This window comes from Herpailurus yagouaroundi, unplaced genomic scaffold (genome assembly GCF_014898765.1).
Source record: "Herpailurus yagouaroundi ecotype Mexico unplaced genomic scaffold, PumYag 203, whole genome shotgun sequence".
Classification (NCBI taxonomy): Eukaryota; Metazoa; Chordata; class Mammalia; order Carnivora; family Felidae; genus Herpailurus; species Herpailurus yagouaroundi.
The window spans coordinates 26681601-26689568 of NW_024412434.1; the positions used below are offsets into that span (position 1 = coordinate 26681601).

At 41.2% G+C, this 7968-nt stretch overlaps 1 long non-coding RNA gene across 1 annotated transcript; it reads left to right on the forward strand.

Annotated features, from left to right (window-relative positions):
* The first annotated feature begins 2451 nt into the window (after positions 1 to 2451).
* LOC121014594 (uncharacterized) lies at positions 2452 to 4405 on the forward strand. Its single transcript, XR_005783296.1, has 2 exons — positions 2452 to 2651; positions 2991 to 4405. It is a non-coding gene; the product is annotated as an uncharacterized LOC121014594 (long non-coding RNA).
* The last annotated feature ends 3563 nt before the right edge of the window (positions 4406 to 7968 follow it).

Below are 7968 nucleotides of genomic sequence, written 5' to 3' on the forward strand. Positions count from 1 at the left end.
CACTTCCTATTCTACGCTGGCTTGGCTTCTATAGTTCTTCTTCCTCCTTAGACTGATAAGTAGTTCTTGGATGGTGAGGACGAGGACCCTGTGTCATCCATTCATCTTGTCAGGTCCAGACCTTGAGCACAGGGCCTTGGCAGATGGCGGTCACTGAGAAACATGGTTAAACTAAGTTACATCTCCTCCCAGGGTTCACCTTCTCATCCCCCTTCACACACGTCCTCACACATACATAATAAAACCCTTTCTCCCCTGGTCCCTAATTGTAGAGGAGTAAACTGTTTTCTTGTCTTCTCAATATCCCAATGAACTAAATACAAGAGCAAATCGTCTGATTCTACCTAAGACGTACTCCTTAGCAACCAAGAACAGACCCCTTTCTTCATCTTACGGCACCTCTCTGTCTGCCCTGCCTCCTATCTCAGAGAGAAATGGAAGACGCAAACAACAGGATAGAGGTTTACAGACCAGAGTTTCGTACCCAGATTGGTCTCTAGCACATGGCCCTGGCCACACGAGTCAAGTTTTCTGAGTCTCAGTTTCCTCATTCTATTAAATAGTGTGATAACAGTATCCTCGGATAGTAGAGTTGTGACATACGCACGTTGCTCCTATCATGTTTGCCAGGTATTTTGTGGACCCATAATACATAACTGATTTTACTATTACTATTCCTGTCTTCAAGAAGTTTATATTATTAGGTGTCCCATCAGTGTTACATCCTCTGAATGTTTAGTTAAGAGCAGCCAAAGAGCAGAGACGCCTATAAAGCACCTGTTCCCTGAGCTAGTGAATAGGTTAAGCACTATGACTACGTACCGTGCTTCTCTTATGAAGAAGATTCGGTGGATGCACTGGAGCCTGAAATAAACATCTGTACTCTATGACGATAAGTAAAGAATAGGCACCCTAGGCTGGGGAAAAAATGTAAGCAAGGTATGTACGTGAGTTTGTTCTTATTCGTGGTTATACCAATCTGTGTACATAGAGTAGGCAGGGGGCAAAGGGGTGAGTAACCCAAGAACATTTTGTTTGGAATGCTGGGCTAGAATGCTCTAGGCTCTGGAGTTGTATGAACCGGTCACTACCAAGCCGTGGCCAACGAATTTTGTTAAATGTACTTATGCGTCAGTAGACAATTAGGCTACACTCTGTGGTCTGAATCTGAGCATAGGATACTTATAGGTGGGGACTATATTCTTTTATTTTAGGTCTCCCTTCTAGCAGGCCAAGAGCTGCTGGCTTAATTACCTTAAGAGTAGTAAGCATCAATGTCCAGGAATACCCTTGGTCCTCTGATGGCCAGAGGGTCCCCTGATTCGCTTCCTCTTAAAATTCCACTTCTCAGAGCAGAATTTTAAGAAGGCATTTTTAGGAAAAATCCTTTATTTCTCAATATTTAGTGAGCACCTACTTTGAGAACAGAAGATTAATAAGTTACTGTCCCTCAGAAAACTTAACACTCTTTCACAGAGTATCAGAAAAAGGTACCAATTTATTTCACTAATGACACAGTGGACTTCCTGAACTCAACACTCGGACTCATGTTGCAAACTGTAAAATTAATATTTAAAGCCACAGGCTGTGTGTGTGTCTGTGGGGGGGGGGGGGCCAGATGACAGCTGATGAGGGTAAAGTAAGCCGAGATTCAAAGGAGATAAGGTGACGGTGGCAGTTAATGAGTCAGCAGGTGCTGGTGGCAATGACTTGAAGAACTGGACACAGAAGCAAAAACTATTTTCAGATTCCACTTTCTGTTAATGCCAACTCTTTGCCAAAGAGCATAGGTTTTTCTTTACAGACCGAGGGCCTCCTTTTCCGGCTTTTCTCGTCCTTGCCTGTAAGTAATCTTTGGAACAATGAGTATTTCAGACCTGTCTCAAAATTTTTTCCAGGATCTAACTTTGCAGTGATTGGTCTGCTTCTTACGAACACAAGAAAATTCCTTATTTCGCTAGTCATTTATTCGATTTTCTTTCTTAGTCTTCTCTAGGATGGCCTTAATGAGGACAGAGTATTTCTGAAGGCCCTTTCTGGCCACATGGAGAGAATATTCTCTACAGACTCTGTTCTGTGTACGCTCTCCATTCCTATAATGGAATGCCAGCGATGTTACCTGGAGCAGCCTGACGGATGCAACAATATGTGTATTCATCGGAATACTGAATAGTGAAACGATTCTACAGCACAGGCTTTGTGATCTGTTGATCACAAGCCCTGAGATTCTAGCTTTATCCCCCTCTGCACATCACCCTCTACCCACAGAACAAGCATTTTATTGCACGTTCCATAGCAAGATTTATGACAATTATCACCCAAATCCATAATTAGCAAGTGGTAACAGATAGGCAGATAGATCCACTTAGAGTGACACCTTTGACAGATTGACACCCCCTCCCTTTAAAAACACCTGCGAGGCTTCTCATTTTAAATGTGACTATACTCACACAGCGTTGGCAAGCCTCGTCTCGCGTTCACGGAGGAGGAGGGGGCTATAAAAGCAACATGTTCTCACAAGCATGGCAGAGCCCATGCATAAACCATTTGGCTTTGCAATTAAAAACAGGTTTGGCTTCCCTCTGCATCGGTTAGACAACGTCAAAGCACCATTCGTCCCGAAAACGTTCCCTTGTGAATTCCAATGAACTGTGAGTCTTGGGTTTCTCTTTGTTTGCATGTCTTGAGATTGAATTTTTGGAAGGGGTCTGTGTGTTTCTTTCCGGGGGTAAAGCGTTGATATGTATGTTTTGAATCACTGCTACCACCTTGGTCGCTGACACTTTCCATTCTGTGTTCCTTGCATACACGGTTAGCATTTTGGATTCATTCCGTCAGGCTCATTACCACAGGTAAATTAACTCTCCCAGTCTGATCCTCTTGCCCTAGGAAACGAGCATTCGTTCTAAAGACCTGCCTAAGCAATTGACTCGCACAGACTGGCCCTGAGTTTCAAAGATACCGAAAAACAGAAATGTGTTTATTCCTAGGCAGTACAGTAAACTTGACTACAATGATGTAACGATGGCTAATTACATCTTTATCACTGTCATTCCTGGATGGTGCACTTGACTGCTGGATCCCATAGTATTTGGAGAAATCACTACTTCACAGCTAAAACCCTTCCCCTTGCCGTACAGCGACGAGCTTAGAAGATACGACACAGGCCAATCCCAGTTGCAGTGAAATCATCTATTTTTTACAAGATAGTTGGCTTCCTCTGTTTTTTTCTCTCATTCTTTTCCCCGTTTAATTAAACAGAAAGAAACAAAAGAGATACTGCCGTTGAGTGTTTGCTGCAAAAGACAGTTTCGAAAGTTCTGCCACAGAAGAAATCGCAAAGTTGCGAAACCTAAGCCGTGATTCACAAACCGGCAGAAGAGTTGCATTCTGCCTGCGAAGAGATCTCAGCACGAGAAGAGGCCACCAGCACCCAGGCCCATCCACTGATACACAAAGTTCTGTGACAAGACAGTATGGCACAAACGTCAATTTGTCGATACTAATGGTGAGGATCAACATTAATTAAAAGACAGAGACAGACAAAAAAGAACAATTGATGTCAGTGCCACGTACTTGATGTAAAAGTTACCATGGAACGATACTTGCTCTGTTTAATTTACAATTCTCACCAAACTCCACTTAAGAAATTTTAGCTTCTTGAGTTATTTATTTAGTTTATTATTTTCAGTCTCTTTGGGCGAAATGATCTTCTCTCACACTACCCCTCCAAAAGTTGTTCAATGGAGTAATTGCTAAAATGCAGAAGGACTTTTTACTGCATCATTTTGAAGTGCGTAATTTGGCATAAAGGTAAAACATTTTTAGAAAGTATGAAGCAAAAACATTATCAGAACAAAGTAAAGAAAAATATGCGAACACGTATAATAGTATGTGTGATTGCATTGCAAACCTTAAAAAAATGTTGAATCTATTTTGTCATATATTTTAGTTAGATGCATGCACATAATTTCATATTTCTCACAAAAAAAATATGTGTTGCGTGTTTTTGGGCTGTGGACTCACAGTGAATAGAAAAAGAAAATACGTGTTCTTAAGTATGAATTTTTATATTTGCCTTGAGGAAGGAAATCAATTCCCTCAATTAACAAGGTATTAACCATAAATAAATATTTTCCATTTTCATTAATTCCATGTACTGGAAGTTTTTTATTGACTTGGGCTCCCTTTTGCTGGACTGTGTGTTTTATAACCGTATACATTAAAGGTAGAGCATAAGAAGTAACGTTAAATTCAGTCCAGCTAAGGCAGAGAGATAAATTCACCCTCCAATGTCAGGAAAATCGCATTACTACTTTGTAAAAAAATATATATATATGCCTGTAAAAATAAAGTAGCAATACACGTGTGTGCAAATAAAATAATTCCACAAATCTTTATGTAACTCGAGTCTTCTCCATTTGTCAAAATATTGTTTAATATTGAAACGTTTCCTAATGAGCAAGGAACTATCAATTCATTTTTCAATTATCGATCGGAGGGGAAAGAAAAGCTATGCTTTTATAAGCGTATACATTTCACTAGAGCAGTCACCTTACGTGAGTATATTCTTTATTAATTCAGTGCTAACAGCTTCATCTCACGGTTGTGGATCCTCTGGTTGTGTTCCCAAATACCCAATAAATGACGCGATAAAGTGACTAGAGAAGGCTACTGAGTTAGAGAAGGGTTAAGTAATGAACTGTTCAGAACTCACTTTGGAATTGCGAGAATTAGTTGTTGCGAGAGCTCCAGTAGGCCAAATGTGAAGGAGTCGTTCCAGGAGAGGGTTGGAGACTCAGAAAGTTCCCCAAGAAAATTCCTAGATCTTAATCACGAGCCTACATTTCTGTAAATCAAACGACCTCCATGTAAAGAAAAGGTACACACATCATTATATCATGATAGGGATGCGTCAGAACCGCAAAGACCCACGGCCGAAGGGATTCTCAGCAACTGGAATTTGCATAGCAGTTTCTACAAAGTTCTGTCGGCCTCTTCGTTCTGTTTTGTTTTCAAGCAATACAGTCAACCTGAAGGGGCAGACTCCGGTTTCCTAAACTTACTGGAAGTCATATTTCCGAGGAAGCTTTCTTTCTGGAAACAGAACAAAATGAAAGCTTCTGTATTTTGGAACCACCTCCCTTCTACCGCTTATATAATGCAGAACATGAATAAGCAGGCAGGTCCTTCCTTTGCCCCTGTGGTTTCGAGCCAGGGACGGAGCCTCAGAGTGAAATTCTGTGTGTCTTCCTTTTCATTTTGGGTCCCACACCTCCTGTAAAAACATGGCTGAAAGCACAGACTTACCACACAGGTGTGGGTTCGAAGTAGCTAGTAAAAATGATTTTAAAACACTCGGAAACTGCCAAGCTCTGAGAAAACGCTTATTAAAGACTAATAAAATTGTGAAAACGGAGGAGAAGACATCCAGTCAACTTTTTTCTTTTTCTTTTTCTTTTCTTTTTTTTTTTTTGCGCACTTTAAGGAAGTCGGTTTGGTCTCCACGTACGTGGGCCTGGCCGTGGTGGATCCGGGCAAGAAAAACGAGCTGGGCCGTGATTTCACAATAGAGGGAGGGCCAGGGAGGGTGAAAACAGCAGCTCAGGATGCGCGAGGTCACCCATGAAGGCACAGTCACTTCCCCCTCTGCCATTCTAATTGTGCACTCTCACAAGTGGAATGAAAACCCTGCGCACCTCCCTGGGCACCCCCCCAGGGAGGGTCCACGCTCCGCCCGCTCAACCAAGTATGAACATTGTCCCTGGAGCCGGACGGTGGTCGGGGAGTCTCTTCCTGCCAGAAACCTGGACCGCGAGGCAAGCGACTGAGCGAACTGGGTGGTGTTTTGACAACCAGTCTGGGACTGTTTCGCCTACGGTGACCCTGATGGCCACCACCATGGTCTTAGGGCTCCCAACTCTGTCGCTGGATCGTCTTCTAAGAACATAATGGTTTCACAAAGACCAAAAGGAAAGGATCTTTTCCCCCAATTTGGTGGCATGTGCAGGCTGTTTAATTTTTTTATTTAAACATTATTTGAAGCTACAAAATGATTTTGTAAAGCTAACTCAATTAATCAGCTGAATTCTCTGTGGCTACTTTGTTCCTGAGAACGTAGTGACTCCAGTCTTTATTCGGTAGGCACACTTTTCAAACCTGCTTAAGTCTAAGAATCTCCCAGGATGTTTGTTGAAAATACACATGACTGAGCACCGCCCTAGACCCAAGGAATCAAAATCCCTAAAAAGGAGTCCCAAACATATACAGTTTTGTAAGCATTGCAGGCGTTGCTTATGATCAAGCAAGTTTGGGAAATCCAACTTAATTTGAATAGATTCAGTGCTGGAAATAACAAAATGCCCCAAATGAAGAAAGAGAGCGATCTCTATTATGTATCTCCAAGAAGCACAGCGATCTCTTTCCTTGGAGACTTTCTGAGGTCTGGTGTATAGATTTAGAGATAGCACAACCCACCAGGAGTTGCTGTGCAGTTCAAACGTGCACAAACACATACGCAAATATTTTTAAAAGCAGTCTCACAAGCTTTAGGGAAGTATCCAGGACAGAAATTATAAGCAAAGAGCCTCAAACATAGTGGTCAAAAAAAAAAAAAAAAAAAAAACACCCAAAACTGCTAAACAATGTTAAATGAAAGAGAAAATTATGCAGTCACATAATGATATCTAATTATCCAGCTACTTGGCATCTCATGAGAATCTAGCCCAATGTAGTGAATTTGGTGTATCGTGTAGATGGGAGCCTAAGCAGTGTGTGTGTTTGTATAGATATTCGGGTAGGAGTCCAAGAACGCAGCTTCTAAAGACAAAAGCTGGTAAGAGTATGTTGCTTTGAGTGAGATAGAAAGGAGCAGTTACAAAAAAATCTAGTGCTTTCTTTTCGGGATTATTACTTCTGAACTGAAAATAATATTCATTGCAAAGCCAAGAAACGTCAAGAAATATGTCTTAGGAAAATGATTATCTTTTTGTCACTATTTGATTAAGAAAACGGTGTCCAACTACCCCACATCACAATAATTAATAAGTTCTGATGTTTGGTAGAGAAGACAAAGTTATCCAGGCTGCCTAACGCAGAAGTTTACATAACAAACAAGTAAAGAAGAAAAAACAAAACAAAACAGGTTGAGTTCAGTTGGGCAAATTCCTACAAACTCACTGTACTACAATCTCCTCTAAGGTAATACCTCTTATAAGTCAAATAGCCCTTCCTACCCCCCATCTCCACCAAATCCACATGAAGTTGAAGCAGTGGGGTGCAGATGAACACTGTTTTATCTCACCGTGCAATTAGGATTCTAGGTATTTCTCCCAGAGACTTCTTCTGAGTAAATGGCTACTACCACTGACCATAGGAATACTCTGTTTTGGTGTATCACAAACATAGCAATATTGAATAAATCAATGGCTTCGTATCGCCTTATTACAAACACAGAAACTGAGGTACAGTTGGCTGATTTGCCTGTGCTCACAGGAGCTGGAAGGGATTTTTAGATCAGAGAGGCCAGTCAATATTCCAGAAATACCCGGCGACAAGCAGGGAGCGAACAGTAATCACTGTCATTATGAGTTTTATCTGTATATCCAATTCAATAATCGTCCTGTCCATAAAACTTCACAAAGGGAAAAACCATGATAAATAATGTAATGCCAAAGTCACAAAATGAAATTTCCACCTCTAGAAATTTTAGTGACTTTGACTACAGTGGCAATCTGTATCCCAGATCATTGCTTGGCCTTTCACTTAGCTTAAATGCCTCTAGGGGTTCCTAATAGCTATATGATATGTTTGCTTTGGAATCAGATACCTGGAACTGTTAGCAGATGGCCTGAACACTCGCTGATAAATCCGACCTTGTCTGTTTGCTTATTTGTTACCTGCATGTTGTGATTGAACATTCCCACTCAAAGATTGGCTTTAAAATTAAAAGCGAGAGTCTGGAAAATT